The 19,519-nt window shown below is 41.0% G+C and overlaps 5 non-coding genes across 5 annotated transcripts; all 5 read right to left on the bottom strand.

Moving 5' to 3' along the window:
* Nucleotides 1-1,341: 1,341 nt before the first annotated feature.
* On the bottom strand, nt 1,342-1,406 carry LOC132647310 (small nucleolar RNA SNORD109A). The gene has a single exon (XR_009585678.1). It is a non-coding gene; the product is annotated as a small nucleolar RNA SNORD109A (small nucleolar RNA).
* A 3,508-nt stretch (nt 1,407-4,914) lies between these two features.
* LOC132647311 (small nucleolar RNA SNORD109A) lies at nt 4,915-4,979 on the bottom strand. The gene has a single exon (XR_009585679.1). It is a non-coding gene; the product is annotated as a small nucleolar RNA SNORD109A (small nucleolar RNA).
* Nucleotides 4,980-8,500: 3,521 nt separating this feature from the next.
* LOC132647313 (small nucleolar RNA SNORD109A) lies at nt 8,501-8,565 on the bottom strand. The gene has a single exon (XR_009585681.1). It is a non-coding gene; the product is annotated as a small nucleolar RNA SNORD109A (small nucleolar RNA).
* Nucleotides 8,566-12,096: 3,531 nt separating this feature from the next.
* LOC132647405 (small nucleolar RNA SNORD109A) lies at nt 12,097-12,161 on the bottom strand. Its single transcript, XR_009585773.1, has one exon. It is a non-coding gene; the product is annotated as a small nucleolar RNA SNORD109A (small nucleolar RNA).
* A 5,303-nt stretch (nt 12,162-17,464) lies between these two features.
* LOC132647339 (small nucleolar RNA SNORD109A) lies at nt 17,465-17,529 on the bottom strand. Its single transcript, XR_009585707.1, has one exon. It is a non-coding gene; the product is annotated as a small nucleolar RNA SNORD109A (small nucleolar RNA).
* Between the last annotated feature and the right edge of the window lie 1,990 nt (nt 17,530-19,519).

The following is a 19,519-nucleotide window of genomic DNA, read 5'->3' on the forward strand; positions in this document are numbered from 1 at the left end:
AGAGCGTTGGAATCATCTACCATGCTTCAGGTTAAATCTGATGAAAAGAAGATGTTTTCTACGCACTAACTGACTAGCCCGTGGTCAAATACACATGGGTTGCTTTTTATCGAGTATGTTGTACTACACATCTGAGATTACATGATGTCCTTGATTGGATATTCAAGCTTCAAACATGGCTTTAGATATTGTGTATCCAGCAAGTGTTACCAAGAGTCCTATGCTACAGCTTCCTAAAAGTCTGTTAGTAGTAAGATATATATATATATATATATATATATATATATATATATATATATATATACATATATGTGTGTGTCAGTTCTGAATTAATTGTGTTCATCATGAGGATGTTAAGAAGATTCAGTGTGTGGTTCTTTCTTGTTTCATTGAAGAGTTAGCGCATCTGATCCATTATCAGGATTGTGGGTCTACCAGCTAGCAACATGTTCTTTAGAAATATCTTTCCTTGTTTCATAAAGGAATAGTTGTTTTCATAGATCTTGGGTAACACGCAAATTTTGTTAGAATAGATGATTTGCATCTGTGTGAGAGCGGCAATAAGAGGATGAATGTACCCAGGAGGAAAAGAAAAACAACAACAACAAGTAACAGAAAGCAAAGCCCAATTGTCATTTCTCATGATGGATCAACTGAGATGGTTTCCATGCGAGAAAGAGATAGGTAAACACAACATGCTCTGGAAGATTTTGGCAGCTAAGACATAAATGATGAACACCAATAAAACTAGGGAATGTCTCAAACAGGTGCCCTGGTTTCTCACCTAGCCATTATTATCTAGAATTTACCCAGCCTCCAACAGGAAAGACCATTTCAATTTTCCCTCTATATAAATTGAATGATCCTTTAATTATTAGTTATACGTCAGCCTTTACACAACTTTGGGAAAAGTGCGAGGGCAGTCCTTGTCCTCCAATATTCTTGGGACTACTGGCATGAGCCCTAACCTCCCAGCCTGACACTTTACCACATATGTGCAAGGGTACATCGCCGCAGACTACGAATGAGCAGCACGTTCGAATTCATCAGTTCTTACATATTTTTTGAGTACGTCATTTGCACCTACAGTCATCTCTACCTGATATATGTGCCTACTCCTATAGTAAAGGTTGTCTCCCTATCACTTGGAATCATTTCTATCTCTTTGAAAATAGAAAGCAATGAAGATTGTATCAAACCAAGTATGGGTATTGTTATGAGGCCTTTTTCGAAAAATCTCAGAATCTGATGCCATACTGCACAGTTCTCATCCTCTCTGAAGAGGGAAGAGTGCAAGGCAGGCTCTGAACTCCTCATGGGTCTCACGAGGACCTCATATCTGGACCTCAGATCGCATCTGTTCAAGTCAGTCAACGTCCTCAGAGACCTGTTGTCATCATAGATCCAGAAAGGCCTTCGCTCAACACATGAGTTTTCACCTACCAAGTGAAATCCCAGAGAGCTAGACTCCTGGGCCTTGACAAGGAAGTTCAAAACTGTGCAGGAGGCATGTAGCTCATTCTGTCAAAGGTTCTGGGGAAACACAGAGGACAGGATTAAAGAGCCTTTCCCCTTTGACACCATATGAGAAAAATAGAGGTCAACACATTGCCTTTGGTGGGTGTCACTGGCCCCAAATTGGGTACCTGTGAATGTTCCTTGAATTTATGTATTTAATCTTTACAACAAAGATTTGGTAAGAATAGAGAAAACATTCAAGAAAGCAAAATGACTTTTTTCCTATCTAGATAAGTTTTTTCAACATCCTAATTCGCGGTTTTGATTCTATGCTCGTCATGTTAACCCGCCTTTACACTTCCTCCTCAGGTTCCCTGTCTTCCATGTATGTTCCTCTCCATCTTACAGTGCACAGTATTGAGCCTTCCAGTTGTCCTGCAATTGTCAATGCTCTGGAGGATTTTGTGATGTATGTCCCATGACCACCAGCTCCTTCCATATTTCCTTGGACAACAAAAAGCAACACACAGGCCAAGCTATATTTTGGTCCATATACATCACCAGGTATCCCACAGGACATTGACAGGGACAGGAGTTGGGTTCTGTGTGCCTGATTCCTGAACCTTCTCTTCTTATCACCTCTCATGTCATGTTTCTTCAAATGAACTCAACACCACCCAGGTTCCAAGATGAAGGAAGGCATTGCATTTAATACCAAAAATATTCTTTGTTTTGTTTTGTTTTGTTCTGACAATGGACAACTAGATTTCTGGCTCAACATAATCCATAATCATTTATAAAAAGAATAAATATGGTTCTTTGTCAGCTCTGTTTGGGTTTTTGAAAACTTTATGGCAATTCACCTGAATTTTAGAGGGCAAGATTGCATGTTTCCATGCTACTTACAAGGAAGTGAAAACGCATGGGTTGCTCTCTTAGTATCCACGCCAGAGGATCAAGGATAGATGAAATTTGTGAGGGTTATTGTTCTGTGCTCTAGGGGTCTAGACTCCTAACACCCTATCATCTTCCTTTGGGTTCCACACCTGTCAGGGCAGAAATAAAAGTTTAATTCTTTGAGCATGAATGTCGATAAGGGAAGGAGCTGGGAGAAGGCTTTTCTTAGTACTTCTGGATATATTATTTAGAATTGGAAGCTTCAATGGTAGCTTCAAAAGAAAGTCAAATATGCCAATAACTTCACCCAACTGTTGGTTTTCCAAATGCACCTCAAAATACTAATGGTATTAGTTAGTATTGTCACTTGCTTGGGTTTGGTCTACCTAGCTAAGTCCCCTACAATGCCAGGGCCATAGCAAGTGTTCCACCATCAATAGGCAAGATGAAGCCTAGGTTGTTTAGCCATGAGAGGGATGTTAAATAAATCTCATCTCTTGTGGTACACAGTAGGTAAATATTTCGTCAGGCGAGAATGCAGCCTGTCTACAAACAAAAGACACAATGGGAAGCAGCGTCACTTACCTGTCCTGCCAGAAGGGAAGCACCTCTCCAAGTTTTAGCCTGCAACATAATAAGTATGAAGGTTATCAGAAAATGAAATGCGTCTAGGCAACCTTGACGTTCTAAAGTGTCCCTACCTTCAAGTCTGCCAGCACTTCAGTCTTTCCCAGAACCAACTATTGAATTCATTTCCTCCCTTCCAATCCCCTCAGATTTTAGCCACTGTGGCAAGGATTTCTCTTCTTCTGATGACTTCCTCAGAAGCTGTCTGTGAGAGCATCTTTGCCAGTGCCAGCAGGCACAGTGTGGACGCCTCTCAGTGGGCAGCGAGGAAGTTGGACAAAGCAAAGAAGAAGCAGTGAGTATAGCATTGCAGTATGGTCATTCTTAACTCCTCCTTTCTCAAAGTCAAAACGACCAAGTTGCACAGAGGTGAAAGTCAGTAAGCCCAATGGTATCTTTGAGATTTCAGGGTGTCATTGAAATTTGTCCTCTGTGCATGGAATTCTCCCCTTGTTTATCCAACAGAGTGTTCCATAATTGACTTTAGATTTCTTCCCTGCCATGCAACCTCATCTTGGAAGAGAGGGGAATCCAAAGGTACCTTTTTGTCTACATGTATGTTACCATGTCTCGATTCATAAAAACTCAAGTCTTCCACTTGGAAGAGCGTTGGAATCATCTACCATGCTTCAGGTTAAATCTGATGAAAAGAAGATGTTTTCTACGCACTAACTGACTAGCCCGTGGTCAAATACAAATGGGTTGCTTTTTATCGAGTATGTTGTACTACACATCTGAGATTACATGATGTCCTTGATTGGATATTCAAGCTTCAAACATGGCTTTAGAAATTGTGTATCCAGCAAGTGTTACCAAGAGTCCTATGCTACAGATTCGTAAAAGTCTGTTAGTAGTAAGATATATATATATATATATATATATATATATATATATATATATATGTGTTTGTCAGTTCTGAATTAATTGTGTTCATCATGAGGATGTTAAGAAGATTCAGTGTGTGGCTCTTTCTTGTTTCATTGAAGAGTTAGCGCATCTGATCCATTATCAGGATTGTGGGTCTACCAGCTAGCAACATGTTCTTTAGAAATATCTTTCCTTGTTTCATAAAGGAATAGTTGTTTTCATAGATCTTGGGTAACACGCAAATTTTGTTAGAATAGATGATTTGCATCTGTGTGAGAGCGGCAATAAGAGGATGAATGTACCCAGGAGGAAAAGAAAAACAACAACAACAAGTAACAGAAAGCAAAGCCCAATTGTCATTTCTCATGATGGATCAACTGAGATGGTTTCCATGCGAGAAAGAGATAGGTAAACACAACATGCTCTGGAAGATTTTGGCAGCTAAGACATAAATGATGAACACCAATAAAACTAGGGAATGTCTCAAACAGGTGCCCTGGTTTCTCACCTAGCCATTATTATCTAGAATTTACCCAGCCTCCAACAGGAAAGACCATTTCAATTTTCCCTCTATATAAATTGAATGATCCTTTAATTATTAGTTATACGTCAGCCTTTACACAACTTTGGGAAAAGTGCGAGGGCAGTCCTTGTCCTCCAATATTCTTGGGACTACTGGCATGAGCCCTAACCTCCCAGCCTGACACTTTACCACATATGTGCAAGAGTACATCGCCGGAGACTAGGAATGAGCAGCACGTTCTAATTCATCAGTTCTTACATATTTTTTGAGTACGTCATTTGCACCTACAGTCATCTCTACCTGATATATGTGCCTACTCCTATAGTAAAGGTTGTCTCCCTATCACTTGGAATCATTTCTATCTCTTTGAAAATAGAAAGCAATGAAGATTGTATCAAACCAAGTATGGGTATTGTTATGAGGCTTTTTTCGAAAAATCTCAGAATCTGATGCCATACTGCACAGTTCTCATCCTCTCTGAAGAGGGAAGAGTGCAAGGCAGGCTCTGAACTCCTCATGGGTCTCACGAGGACCTCATATCTGGACCTCAGATCGCATCTGTTCAAGTCAGTCAACGTCCTCAGAGACCTGTTGTCATCATAGATCCAGAAAGGCCTTCGCTCAACACATGAGTTTTCACCTACCAAGTGAAATCCCAGAGAGTTAGACTCCTGGGCCTTGACAAGGAAGTTCAAAACTGTGCAGGAGGCATGTAGCTCATTCTGTCAAAGGTTTTGGGGAAACACAGAGGACAGGATTAAAGAGCCTTTCCCCTTTGACACCATATGAGAAAAATAGAGGTCAACACATTGCCTTTGGTGGGTGTCACTGGCCCCAAATCGGGTACCTGTGAATGTTCCTTGAATTTATGTATTTAATCTTTACAACAAAGATTTGGTAAGAATAGAGAAAACATTCAAGAAAGCAAAATGACTTTTTTCCTATCTAGATAAGATTTTTCAACATCCTAATTTGCGGTTTTGATTCAATGCTCGTCATGTTAGTTGCCTTTACACTTCCTCCTCAGGTTCCCTGTCTTCCATGTATGTTCCTCTCCATCTTACAGTGCACAGTATTGAGCCTTCCAGTTGTCCTGCAATTGTCAATGCTCTGGAGGATTTTGTGATGTATGTCCCATGACCACCAGCTCCTTCCATATTTCCTTGGACAACAAAAAGCAACACACAGGCCAAGCTATATTTTGGTCCATATACATCACCAGGTATCCCACAGGACATTGACAGGGACAGGAGTTGGGTTCTGTGTGCCTGATTCCTGAACCTTCTCTTCTTATCACCTCTCATGTCATGTTTCTTCAAATGAACTCAACACCACCCAGGTTCCAAGATGAAGGAAGGCATTGCATTTAATACCAAAAATATTCTTAGTTTTGTTTTGTTTTGTTCTGACAATGGACAACTAGATTTCTGGCTCAACATAATCCATTATCATTTATAAAAAGAATAAATATGGTTCATTGTCAGCTCTGTTTGGGTTTTTGAAAACTTTATGGCAATTCACCTGAATTTTAGAGGGCAAGATTGCATGTTTCCATGCTACTTACAAGGAAGTGAAAACGCATGGGTTGCTCTCTTAGTATCCACGCCAGAGGATCAATGATAGATGAAATTTGTGAGGGTTATTGTTCTGTGCTCTAGGGGTCTAGACTCCTAACACCCTATCATCTTCCTTTGGGTTCCACACCTGTCAGGGCAGAAATAAAAGTTTAATTCTTTGAGCTTGAATGTCGATAAGGGAAGGAGCTGGGAGAAGGCTTTTCTTAGTACTTCTGGATATATTATTTAGAATTGGAAGCTTCAATGGTAGCTTCAAAAGAAAGTCAAATATGCCAATAACTTCACCCAACTGTTGGTTTTCCAAATGCACCTCAAAATACTAATGGTATTAGTTAGTATCCTTGTCACTTGCTTGGGTTTGGTCTACCTAGCTAAGTCCCCTACAATGCCAGGGCCATAGCAAGTGTTCCACCATCAATAGGCAAGATGAAGCCTAGGTTGTTTAGCCATGAGAGGGACGTTAAATAAATCTCATCTCTTGTGGTACACAGTAGGTAAATATTTCGTCAGGCGAGAATGCAGCCTGTCTACAAACAAAAGAAACAATGGGAAGCAGCGTCACTTACCTGTCCTGCCAGAAGGGAAGCACCTCTCTAAGTTTTAGCCTGCAACATAATAAGTATGAAGGTTATCAGAAAATGAAATGCGTCTAGGCAACCTTGACTTTCTAAAGTGTCCCGACCCTCAAGTCTGCCAGCAGTTCAGTCTTTCCCAGAACCAACTATTGAATTAATTTCCTCCCTTCAAATCCCCTCAGATTTTAGCCACTGTGGCAAGGATTTCTCTTCTTCTGATGACTTCCTCAGAAGCTGTCTGTGAGAGCATCTTTGCCAGTGCCAGCAGGCACAGTATGGACGCCTCTCAGTGGGCAGCGAGGAAGTTGGACAAAGCAAAGAAGAAGCAGTGAGTATAGCATTGCAGTATGGTCATTCTTAACTCCTCCTTTCTCAAGTCAAAACGACCAAGTTGCACAGAGGTGAAAGTCAGTAAGCCCAATGGTATCTTTGAGATTTCAGGGTGTCATTGAAATTTGTCCTCTGTGCATGGAATTCTCTCCTTGTTTATCCAACAGAGTGTTCCATAATTGACTTTAGATTTCTTCCCTGCCATGCAACCTCATCTTGGAAGAGAGGGGAATCCAAAGGTACCTTTTTGTCTACATGTATGTTACCATGTCTCGATTCATAAAAACTCAAGTCTTCCACTTGGAAGAGCGTTGGAATCATCTACCATGCTTCAGGTTAAATCTGATGAAAAGAAGATGTTTTCTACGCACTAACTGACTAGCCCGTGGTCAAATACACATGGGTTGCTTTTTATCGAGTATGTTGTACTACACATCTGAGATTACATGATGTCCTTGATTGGATATTCAAGCTTCAAACATGGCTTTAGATATTGTGTATCCAGCAAGTGTTACCAAGAGTCCTATGCTACAGCTTCCTAAAAGTCTGTTAGTAGTAAGATATATATATATATATATATATATATATATATATATATATATATATATACATATATGTGTGTGTCAGTTCTGAATTAATTGTGTTCATCATGAGGATGTTAAGAAGATTCAGTGTGTGGTTCTTTCTTGTTTCATTGAAGAGTTAGCGCATTTGATCCATTATCAGGATTGTGGGTCTACCAGCTAGCAACATGTTCTTTAGAAATATCTTTCCTTGTTTCATAAAGGAATAGTTGTTTTCATAGATCTTGGGTAACACACAAATTTTGTTAGAATAGATGATTTGCATCTGTGTGAGAGCGGCAATAAGAGGATGAATGTACCCAGGAGGAAAAGAAAAACAACAACAACAAGTAACAGAAAGCAAAGCCCAATTGTCATTTCTCATGATGGATCAACTGAGATGGTTTCCATGCAAGAAAGAGATAGGTAAACACAACATGCTCTGGAAGATTTTGGCAGCTAAGACATAAATGATGAACACCAATAAAACTAGGGAATGTCTCAAACAGGTGCCCTGGTTTCTCACCTAGCCATTATTATCTAGAATTTACCCAGCCTCCAACAGGAAAGACCATTTCAATTTTCCCTCTATATAAATTGAATGATCCTTTAATTATTAGTTATACGTCAGCCTTTTCACAACTTTGGGAAAAGTGCGAGGGCAGTCATTGTCCTCCAATATTCTTGGGACTACTGGCATGAGCCCTAACCTCCCAGCCTGACACTTTACCACATATGTGCAAGGGTACATCGCCGGAGACTAGGAATGAGCAGCACGTTCTAATTCATCAGTTCTTACATATTTTTTGAGTACGTCATTTGCACCTACAGTCATCTCTACCTGATATATGTGCCTACTCCTATAGTAAAGGTTGTCTCCCTATCACTTGGAATCATTTCTATCTCTTTGAAAATAGAAAGCAATGAAGATTGTATCAAACCGAGTATGGGTATTGTTATGAGGCCTTTTTCGAAAAATCTCAGAATCTGATGCCATACTGCACAGTTCTCATCCTCTCTGAAGAGGGAAGAGTGCAAGGCAGGCTCTGAACTCCTCATGGGTCTCACGAGGACCTCATATCTGGACCTCAGATCGCATCTGTTCAAGTCAGTCAACGTCCTCAGAGACCTGTTGTCATCATAGATCCAGAAAGGCCTTCGCTCAACACATGAGTTTTCACCTACCAAGTGAAATCCCAGAGAGCTAGACTCCTGGGCCTTGACAAGGAAGTTCAAAACTGTGCAGGAGGCATGTAGCTCATTCTGTCAAAGGTTCTGGGGAAACACAGAGGACAGGATTAAAGAGCCTTTCCCCTTTGACACCATATGAGAAAAATAGAGGTCAACACATTGCCTTTGGTGGGTGTCACTGGCCCCAAATCGGGTACCTGTGAATGTTCCTTGAATTTATGTATTTAATCTTTACAACAAAGATTTGGTAAGAATAGAGAAAACATTCAAGAAAGCAAAATGACTTTTTTCCTATCTAGATAAGATTTTTCAACATCCTAATTTGCGGTTTTGATTCAATGCTCGTCATGTTAACCCGCCTTTACACATCCTCCTCAGGTTCCCTGTCTTCCATGTATGTTCCTCTCCATCTTACAGTGCACAGTATTGAGCCTTCCAGTTGTCCTGCAATTGTCAATGCTCTGGAGGATTTTGTGATGTATGTCCCATGACCACCAGCTCCTTCCATATTTCCTTGGACAACAAAAAGCAACACACAGGCCAAGCTATATTTTGGTCCATATACATCACCAGGTATCCCACAGGACATTGACAGGGACAGGAGTTGGGTTCTGTGTGCCTGATTCCTGAACCTTCTCTTCTTATCACCTCTCATGTCATGTTTCTTCAAATGAACTCAACACCACCCAGGTTCCAAGATGAAGGAAGGCATTGCATTTAATACCAAAAATATTCTTAGTTTTGTTTTGTTTTGTTCTGACAATGGACAACTAGATTTCTGGCTCAACATAATCCATAATCATTTATAAAAAGAATAAATATGGTTCATTGTCAGCTCTGTTTGGGTTTTTGAAAACTTTATGGCAATTCACCTGAATTTTAGAGGGCAAGATTGCATGTTTCCATGCTACTTACAAGGAAGTGAAAACGCATGGGTTGCTCTCTTAGTATCCACGCCAGAGGATCAATGATAGATGAAATTTGTGAGGGTTATTGTTCTGTGCTCTAGGGGTCTAGACTCCTAACACCCTATCATCTTCCTTTGGGTTCCACACCTGTCAGGGCAGAAATAAAAGTTTAATTCTTTGAGCTTGAATGTCGATAAGGGAAGGAGCTGGGAGAAGGCTTTTCTTAGTACTTCTGGATATATTATTTAGAATTGGAAGCTTCAATGGTAGCTTCAAAAGAAAGTCAAATATGCCAATAACTTCACCCAACTGTTGGTTTTCCAAATGCACCTCAAAATACTAATGGTATTAGTTAGTATCCTTGTCACTTGCTTGGGTTTGGTCTACCTAGCTAAGTCCCCTACAATGCCAGGGCCATAGCAAGTGTTCCACCATCAATAGGCAAGATGAAGCCTAGGTTGTTTAGCCATGAGAGGGATGTTAAATAAATCTCATCTCTTGGGGTACACAGTAGGTAAATATTTAGTCAGGCGAGAATGCAGCCTGTCTACAAACAAAAGACACAATGGGAAGCAGCGTCACTTACCTGTCCTGCCAGAAGGGAAGCACCTCTCCAAGTTTTAGCCTGCAACATAATAAGTATGAAGGTTATCAGAAAAGGAAATGCGTCTAGGCAACCTTGACTTTCTAAAGTGTCCCGACCTTCAAGTCTGCCAGCACTTCAGTCTTTCCCAGAACCAACTATTGAATTCATTTCCTCCCTTCCAATCCCCTCAGACTTTAGCCACTGTGGCAAGGATTTCTCTTCTTCTGATGACTTCCTCAGAAGCTGTCTGTGAGAGCATCTTTGGCAGTGCCAGCAGGCACAGTGTGGACGCCTCTCAGTGGGCAGCGAGGAAGTTGGACAAAGCAAAGAAGAAGCAGTGAGTATAGCATTGCAGTATGGTCATTCTTAACTCCTCCTTTCTCAAAGTCAAAACGACCAAGTTGCACAGAGGTGAAAGTCAGTAAGCCCAATGGTATCTTTGAGATTTCAGGGTGTCATAGAAATTTGTCCTCTGTGCATGGAATTCTCTCCTTGTTTATCCAACAGAGCGTTCCATAATTGACTTTAGATTTCTTCCCTGCCATGCAACCTCATCTTGGAAGAGAGGGGAATCCAAAGGTACCTTTTTGTCTACATGTATGTTACCATGTCTCGATTCATAAAAACTCAAGTCTTCCACTTGGAAGAGCGTGGGAATCATCTACCATGCTTCAGGTTAAATCTGATGAAAAGAAGATGTTTTCTACGCACTAACTGACTAGCCCGTGGTCAAATACACATGGGTTGCTTTTTATCGAGTATGTTGTACTACACATCTGAGATTACATGATGTCCTTGATTGGATATTCAAGCTTCAAACATGGCTTTAGAAATTTTGTATCCAGCAAGTGTTACCAAGAGTCTTATGCTACAGCTTCCTAAAAGTCTGTTAGTAGTAAGATATATATATATATATATATATATATATATATATATATATATGTATATATATATATACATATATGTGTGTGTCAGTTCTGAATTAATTGTGTTCATCATGAGGATGTTAAGAAGATTCAGTGTGTGGTTCTTTCTTGTTTCATTGAAGAGTTAGCGCATCTGATCCATTATCAGGATTGTGGGTCTACCAGCTAGCAACATGTTCTTTAGAAATATCTTTCCTTGTTTCATAAAGGAATAGTTGTTTTCATAGATCTTGGGTAACACGCAAATTTTGTTAGAATACATGATTTGCATCTGTGTGAGAGCGGCAATAAGAGGATGAATGTACCCAGGAGGAAAAGAAAAACAACAACAACAAGTAACAGAAAGCAAAGCCCAATTGTCATTTCTCATGATGGATCAACTGAGATGGTTTCCATGCAAGAAAGAGATAGGTAAACACAACATGCTCTGGAAGATTTTGGCAGCTAAGACATAAATGATGAACACCAATAAAACTAGGGAATGTCTCAAACAGGTGCCCTGGTTTCTCACCTAGCCATTATTATCTAGAATTTACCCAGCCTCCAACAGGAAAGACCATTTCAATTTTCCCTCTATATAAATTGAATGATCCTTTAATTATTAGTTATACGTCAGCCTTTTCACAACATTGGGAAAAGTGCGAGGGCAGTCATTGTCCTCCAATATTCTTGGGACTACTGGCATGAGCCCTAACCTCCCAGCCTGACACTTTACCACATATGTGCAAGGGTACATTGCCGGAGACTAGGAATGAGCAGCACGTTCTAATTCATCAGTTCTTACATATTTTTTGAGTACGTCATTTGCACCTACAGTCATCTCTACCTGATATATGTGCCTACTCCTATAGTAAAGGTTGTCTCCCTATCACTTGGAATCATTTCTATCTCTTTGAAAATAGAAAGCAATGAAGATTGTATCAAACCAAGTATGGGTATTGTTATGAGGCCTTTTTCGAAAAATCTCAGAATCTGATGCCATACTGCACAGTTCTCATCCTCTCTGAAGAGGGAAGAGTGCAAGGCAGGCACTGAACTCCTCATGGGTCTCACGAGGACCTCATATCTGGACCTCAGATCGCATCTGTTCAAGTCAGTCAACGTCCTCAGAGACCTGTTGTCATCAGAGATCCAGAAAGGCCTTCGCTCAACACATGAGTTTTCACCTACCAAGTGAAATCCCAGAGAGCTAGACTCCTGGGCCTTGACAAGGAAGTTCAAAACTGTGCAGGAGGCATGTAGCTCATTCTGTCAAAGGTTCTGGGGAAACACAGAGGACAGGATTAAAGAGCCTTTCCCCTTTGACACCATATGAGAAAAATAGAGGTCAACACATTGCCTTTGGTGGGTGTCACTGGCCCCAAATCGGGTACCTGTGAATGTTCCTTGAATTTATGTATTTAATCTTTACAACAAAGATTTGGTAAGAATAGAGAAAACATTCAAGAAAGCAAAATGACTTTTTTCCTATCTAGATAAGATTTTTCAACATCCTAATTTGCGGTTTTGATTCTATGCTCTTCATGTTAACCCGCCTTTACACTTCCTCCTCAGGTTCCCTGTCTTCCATGTATGTTCCTCTCCATCTTAAAGTGAACAGTATTGAGCCTTCCAGTTGTCCTGCAATTGTCAATGCTCTGGAGGATTTTGTGATGTATGTCCCATGACCAACAGCTCCTTCCATATTTCCTTGGACAACAAAAAGCAACACACAGGCCAAGCTATATTTTGGTCCATATACATCACCAGGTATCCCACAGGACATTGACAGGGACAGGAGTTGGGTTCTGTGTGCCTGATTCCTGAACCTTCTCTTCTTATCACCTCTCATGTCATGTTTCTTCAAATGAACTCAACACAACCCAGGTTCCAAGATGAAGGAAGGCATTGCATTTAATACCAAAAATATTCTTAGTTTTGTTTTGTTTTGTTCTGACAATGGACAACTAGATTTCTGGCTCAACATAATCCATAATCATTAATAAAAATAATAAATATGGTTCATTGTCAGCTCTGTTTGGGTTTTTGAAAACTTTATGGCAATTCACCTGAATTTTAGAGGGCAAGATTGCATGTTTCCATGCTACTTACAAGGAAGTGAAAACGCATGGGTTGCTCTCTTAGTATCCACGCCAGAGAATCAATGATAGATGAAATTTGTGAGGGTTATTGTTCTGTGCTCTAGGGGTCTAGACTCCTAACACCCTATCATCTTCCTTTGGGTTCCACACCTGTCAGGGCAGAAATAAAAGTTTAATTCTTTGAGCATGAATGTCGATAAGGGAAGGAGCTGGGAGAAGGCTTTTCTTATTACTTCTGGATATATTATTTAGAATTGGAAGCTTCAATGGTAGCTTCAAAAGAAAGTCAAATATGCCAATAACTTCACCCAACTGTTGGTTTTCCAAATGCACCTCAAAATACTAATGGTATTAGTTAGTATCCTTGTCACTTGCTTGGGTTTGGTCTACCTAGCTAAGTCCCCTACAATGCCAGGGCCATAGCAAGTGTTCCACCATCAAGAGGCAAGACGAAGCCTAGGTTGTTTAGCCATGAGAGGGACGTTAAATAATTCTCATCTCTTGTGGTACACAGTAGGTAAATATTTCGTCAGGCGAGAATGCAGCCTGCCTACAAACAAAAGACACAATGGGAAGCAGCGTCACTTACCTGTCCTGCCAGAAGGGAAGCACCTCTCCAAGTTTTAGCCTGCAACATAATAAGTATGAAGGTTATCAGAAAAGGAAATGCGTCTAGGCAACCTTGACTTTCTAAAGTGTCCCGACCTTCAAGTCTGCCAGCAGTTCAGTCTTTCCCAGAACCAACTATTGAATTCATTTCCTCCCTTCCAATCCCCTCAGATTTTAGCCACTGTGGCAAGGATTTCTCTTCTTCTGATGACTTCCTCAGAAGCTGTCTGTGAGAGCATCTTTGCCAGTGCCAGCAAACACAGTGTGGACGCCTCTCAGTGGGCAGCAGGGAAGTTGGACAAAGCAAAGAAGAGGCACTGCCTATAGCATTGCAGTATGGTCATTCTTTTTTTTTTTTTTTTTTTTTTTCAATGCTGTTTATTCAGGAACATTGAAGAATCCTCGGGCCCTGGGGAAAGTCAGCCCACAGCTTAAATAGCCTCTGGGTAGCCAACCCAGGCGTGCCACGGGGGCAATGCAGATAGGTCCACATACATGGAAGCAAGCCAGATCCTCGGCCTTAGCCAAATGTGGAGTTGTTCGTGACAGAGAGCACTCACCATCAGGAAGGTGAAAGGCGGAAACCAGCTCCATCTTTAAGGCATAGCATTCCGCAGCTCTCTACAGTTCCCCCTTTTTGTTTTAGACGCATCAGGCAAGAGTAGAGGTCTGATCTCTGATATTAGAAATAAATTGGGACTTTGTACAGATGTTCATTTAGGTGTCATCCACCCAAAGAGCATCAGACCCGTAAGATACCTTTTTCTCAGAGGCGGGACCTGGGGCATCAACCTGCATCCAATCAGACATGGTCTTCTCTGGGTCCAAAGCGGCTGACCCTGAGTGCAGTGCTTAGCCTCGCATCCTGAGCTTATCATTTTAACTTTTTCTGGTATCCAACCATGCTTGGGGGAATGTCCTGCTTCATGGCTGTATAGGCCTGAATGATCATGGCTGCATCACACTGTTGTGAGACTCTAATCTTGCATATATACCACAGGCAAACCAAGGAGACCAAAACCAGAAGGCCTGCTAACACTCCCATGCCCGCCCATTCCTTCAGATGGTTCATTGCTGCAGCAATCCATGTTGATAATCCTGTGGCTAGTCCTGCGTCCACTCTGGTAGAATTTACTGTGACAATGGCCACTCTCAGCTGCTCCATCGTAGTATCGAATTCTCCAGTCCAATTACCTAAAATATAGCTCGACAATTGTTTAGACAGATTTGCAGCACAGGAAAAATTCTCATCTTGTATGCTAGTGACACAAAGTCCAGCATACTTTCATTGACAGCCAGGTTGAGCGATTTGCCATAGGGTATCTATTTGCTCCTACAAGAGGTCAATCCTCTGATTGAACACCATCAAGCTTCCTTTTAGTTGAGCATTAATTCCTTTATGTACAACAAAGGCATGAGCTACATTGGCTTAATGATTATTCAGGGTCTGAACTGACAGACTACAATAAGAAAGGAGAGGAGATCCTCCCCTATTAGTGGACTTGGGGAGTGGCATGCAAGCAGAGGGAGGAGGGAGGGTGGGATTGGGAGGAGAGGAGGGAGGGGCTAATGGGGGGATGCAGAATGAATAAAGTGTAATTGATGAAAAATTTAAGAAAAAAGGAAAAAAATAATTTAATAACCTTAAATGAATTTCAAAATTGGAGGAAAACATGGAGTTAGTCAATTGGCATGGAGCACGTCTCGCCCCTGGGGGCAATGGTCTCCTGAACTTACTCAGACCTCGGACACCACCACTGCTAGTTCTAGAACTGACGCAGGATGTTCCAACGAGGGGTTAAGGCTTCTCATAATATTTCCTATAAGCCCACACCTGTTTGTCTATATCCCCCATTTTTATTCATTATTAGCCAGATAGAGTCAAGTAATTGTGGTAGTGATACTTGCTTTTTTGCCCAATGCTGGAATGCTAGTAAATTTAGGTATGCCCTGGTTACTCGCATGCCTCGCTGGGTACCTGTGCCCATTGATGCCCTCACGCTATGACTCTCTTCAGACAGAAAAGGGATCTTGGAACTACAGCCACCATTGTTACTACCATCTCATTGACAGCTGTTGGAGCTACCACCAGGGCATTAGCCATGAGTCATACTGTACAGTATGGTCATTCTTAACTCCTGGTTTCTCAAAGTCAAAATGAACAAGTTGCACAGAGGTGAAAGTCAGTAAGCCCTATGGTATTTTTGAGATTTCAGGGTGTCATTGAAATTTGTCCTCTGTGCATGGAATTCTCTCATGTTTATCCAACAGAGTGTTCCATAATTGACTTTAGATTTCTTCCCTGCCATGCAACCTCATCTTGGAAGAGAGGGGATTCCAAAGGTGCCTTTTTGTCTATATGTATGTTACCATGTATCGATTCATGGAACTCAAGTATTCCACTTGGAAGAGAGTTGGAATCATCTACCATGCTTCAGGTTAAATCTGATGAAAAGAAGATGTTTTCTACTCACTAACTGACTAGCCCGTGGTCAAATACTCATGGGTTGCTTTTTATCGAGTATGTTGTACTACAAATCTGAGATTACATGATGTCCTTGATTGGATATTCAAGCGTCAACCATGGCTTTAGAAATTGTGTATCCAGCAAGTGTTACCAAAAGTCCTATGCTCCTGCTTCCTAAAAGTCTGTTAGTAGTAAGATATATATATGTATATATATATATATTTATATATATATGTGTGTGTGTGTGTGTGTGTGTCAGTTCTGAATTAATTGTGTTCATCATGAGGATATTAAGAAGATTCAGTGTGTGGTTCTTTCTTGTTTCATTGGAGAGTTAGTGTGTCTGCTCCATTATCAGGACTGTGGGTCTACCAGCTAGCAACATGTTCTATAGACGTATCTTTCCTTTGTTTTTTAAAGGAATAGTTGTTTTCATAGATATTGGGTAACACGCAAATTTTGTTAAAAGAGATGATTTGCATCTGTGTGAGTGCAGCAATAAGAGGATGAATGTACCAAGGAGGAAAATAGAAACAAAAACAACGAATAACAGAAAGCAAAGCCCAATTGTCATTTCTCATGATGGATCAACTGAGAGGGTTTCCATGCGAGAGAGAGATAGGTAAACACAACATGCTCTGGAATATTTTGGCAGCTAAGACATACTTGATGAACACCAATAAAACTAGGGAATGTCTCAAACAGGTGCCCTGGCTTATCACCTAGCCATTATTATCTAGAATTTACCCAGGCTCCAACAGGAAAGATCATTTCAAATTTCCCTCTATATAAATTGAATGGTCCTGGAATTATTTGTTATACGTCAGCCTTTACACAACTTTGGGTAAATGGCGAGGGCAGTTATTGTCCTCCAATATTCTTGGGACTACTGGCATGATCCATAACATCCCCTCCTGACACTTTACTACATATGTGCAAGGGTACATCGACAGAGACTAGGAATGAGCAGCACGTTCGAATTCATCAGTTCCTAGATAGTTTTTGAGTACGTCATTTGCACCTACAGTCATCTCTACCTGATATATGTGCCTACTCCTATAGTAAAGGCTCTCTCCCTATCACTTGAAATCATTTCAATCTCTTGGAAAATAGAACGCAATGAAGAATGTATCAAACCATGTATGGGTACTGTTATGAGGGCTTTTTCGAAAAATCTCAGAATCTGATGCCAAACTGCACAGTTCTCATCCTCTCTGAAGAGGGAAGAGTGCCAGGCAGACTCTGAAATCCTCATGGGTCTCACACGGACCTCATATCTGGACCTCATATCGCATCTGTTCTAGTCAGTCAACGTCCTCAGATACCTGTTGTCATCATAGATCCAGAAAGGCCTTTGATAAACACATGAGTTTTCACCTACCAAATGAAACCCCAGAGAGCTAGACTCCTGGGCCTTGACAAGGAAGTTCAAAACTGAGCAGGAGGCATGTAGCTCATTCTATCAAAGGTGGTGGGGAAACACAGAGGACAGGATTAAAGAGCCTTTCCCCTTTGACCCCATATGAGAAAAATAGAGGTCAAAACATTGCATTCGGTGGGTGTCACTGCCCCCAAATCGGGTGCCTCTCAATGTTCCCTGAACTTCTGTACTTAACCTTTACAACAGAGATTTTGGCAAGAATAGAGAAAACATTCAAGTAAGCAAAATGACTTTGTTCCTATCTAGATAAGATTTTTTCAACATCCTAATTTGCGGTTTTGATTCTATGCTCTTCCTCTTTACCCTCCTTTAGGATTCTTCCTCCTGTTCCCTGTCTTCCATGTATGTTCCTCTCTATCTTTCAGTGCCCAGTATTGAGCCTTCCAGTTGTCCTGCAATTGTCAATGCTCTGGAGGATTTTGTGATGTATGTCACATGACCACGAGCTCGTTCCATATTTCCTTGGACACAAACTGGAACAGAGAAACCAAGCTACATTTTGATCCATATATATCACCAGGTATCCCAAAGGACATTGACAGGGACAGGAGTTGGATTCTGTGTGCCTGATTCCTGAACCTGCTCTTCTCATGTCATGTTTCTTCAAATGAACTCAAAACCACCCAGTTTCCAAGATGAAGGAAGGCATTGCATTTAATACCAAAAATATTCTTAGTTTTGTTTTGTTTTGTTTTTACTGACAATGGAAAACTAGATTTCTGGCTCAACATAATCCATAATCATTTATAAAAAGAATAATTATGGTTCATTATCAGCTCTGTTTGGGGCTACGAAAACTTTACGGCAATTCACCTGAATTTTGGAGGGCAGATTGCAAGTTTCCATGCTACTTACAAGGACTTGAAAATACATTGGTCGCTCTCTTAGTATCCACGCCAGAGGAACAAGGATAGATGAAATTTGTGAGGGTTATTGTTCTGTGCTCTAGGGGTCTAGACTCCTAACACCCTATCATCTTCCTTTGAGTTCCAACCTGCCAGGGCAGAAATAAGAGTTTAATTCTTTGAGCTTGAATGTCGATAAGGGAAGGAGCTGGGAAAAGACTTTTCTTAGTATTTCTGGATATATTATTTAGAATTGGAAGCTTCAATGGTAGCTTCAAAAGAAAGTCAAATATGCCAATAACTTCACCCAACTGTTGGTTTTCCAAATGCACCTCAACATGCTAATGGTAATCGGTAGTATCCTTGCTTGGGTTGGGACTACCTAGCTAAGTCCCCTACAATGCAAAGGCCATAACAAGTGTTCCACCAGCAAGAGGCAAGATGAAGCCTAGGTTGTTTAGCCATAAGAGGGAAGTCAAATGATTCTCATCTCTAGAGGTACACAGTAGGTAAATATTTAGTCAGCCGAGACTGCAGCCTGCCTACAAACAAAAGACACCATGGGAAGCAGCGTCACTGCTTACCTGTCCTGCCAGAAGGGAAGCACCTCTCCAAGTTTTAACCTGCAACATAATAAGTATGAAGGTTATCAGAAAAGGAAATGCGTCTAGGCAACCTTGACTTTCTAAAGTTTCCCGACCTTCAAGTCTGCCAGCCGTTCAGTATTTCCCAGAACCAACTATTGAATTCATTTCCTCCCTTCCAATCCCCTCAGATTTTAGCCACTGTGGCAAAAATTTCTCTTCTTCTGATGGCTTCCTCAAAAGCTGTCTGTGAGAGCATCTTTGCGAGTGCCAGCAGACACAGTATGGATGCCTCTCAGTGGGCAGCAAGGAAGTTCAACAAAGCAAAGAAGAGGCACTGCCTATAGCATTGCAGTATGGTCATTCTTAACTCCTCCTCGTTTCTCAAAGTCAAAACGAACAAGTTGCACAGAGGTGAAAGTCAGTAAGCCCTATGGTATCTTTGAGATTTCAGGGTGTCATTG

Source organism: Meriones unguiculatus, chromosome 14, assembly GCF_030254825.1.
Source record: "Meriones unguiculatus strain TT.TT164.6M chromosome 14, Bangor_MerUng_6.1, whole genome shotgun sequence".
Lineage (NCBI taxonomy): Eukaryota > Metazoa > Chordata > Mammalia > Rodentia > Muridae > Meriones > Meriones unguiculatus.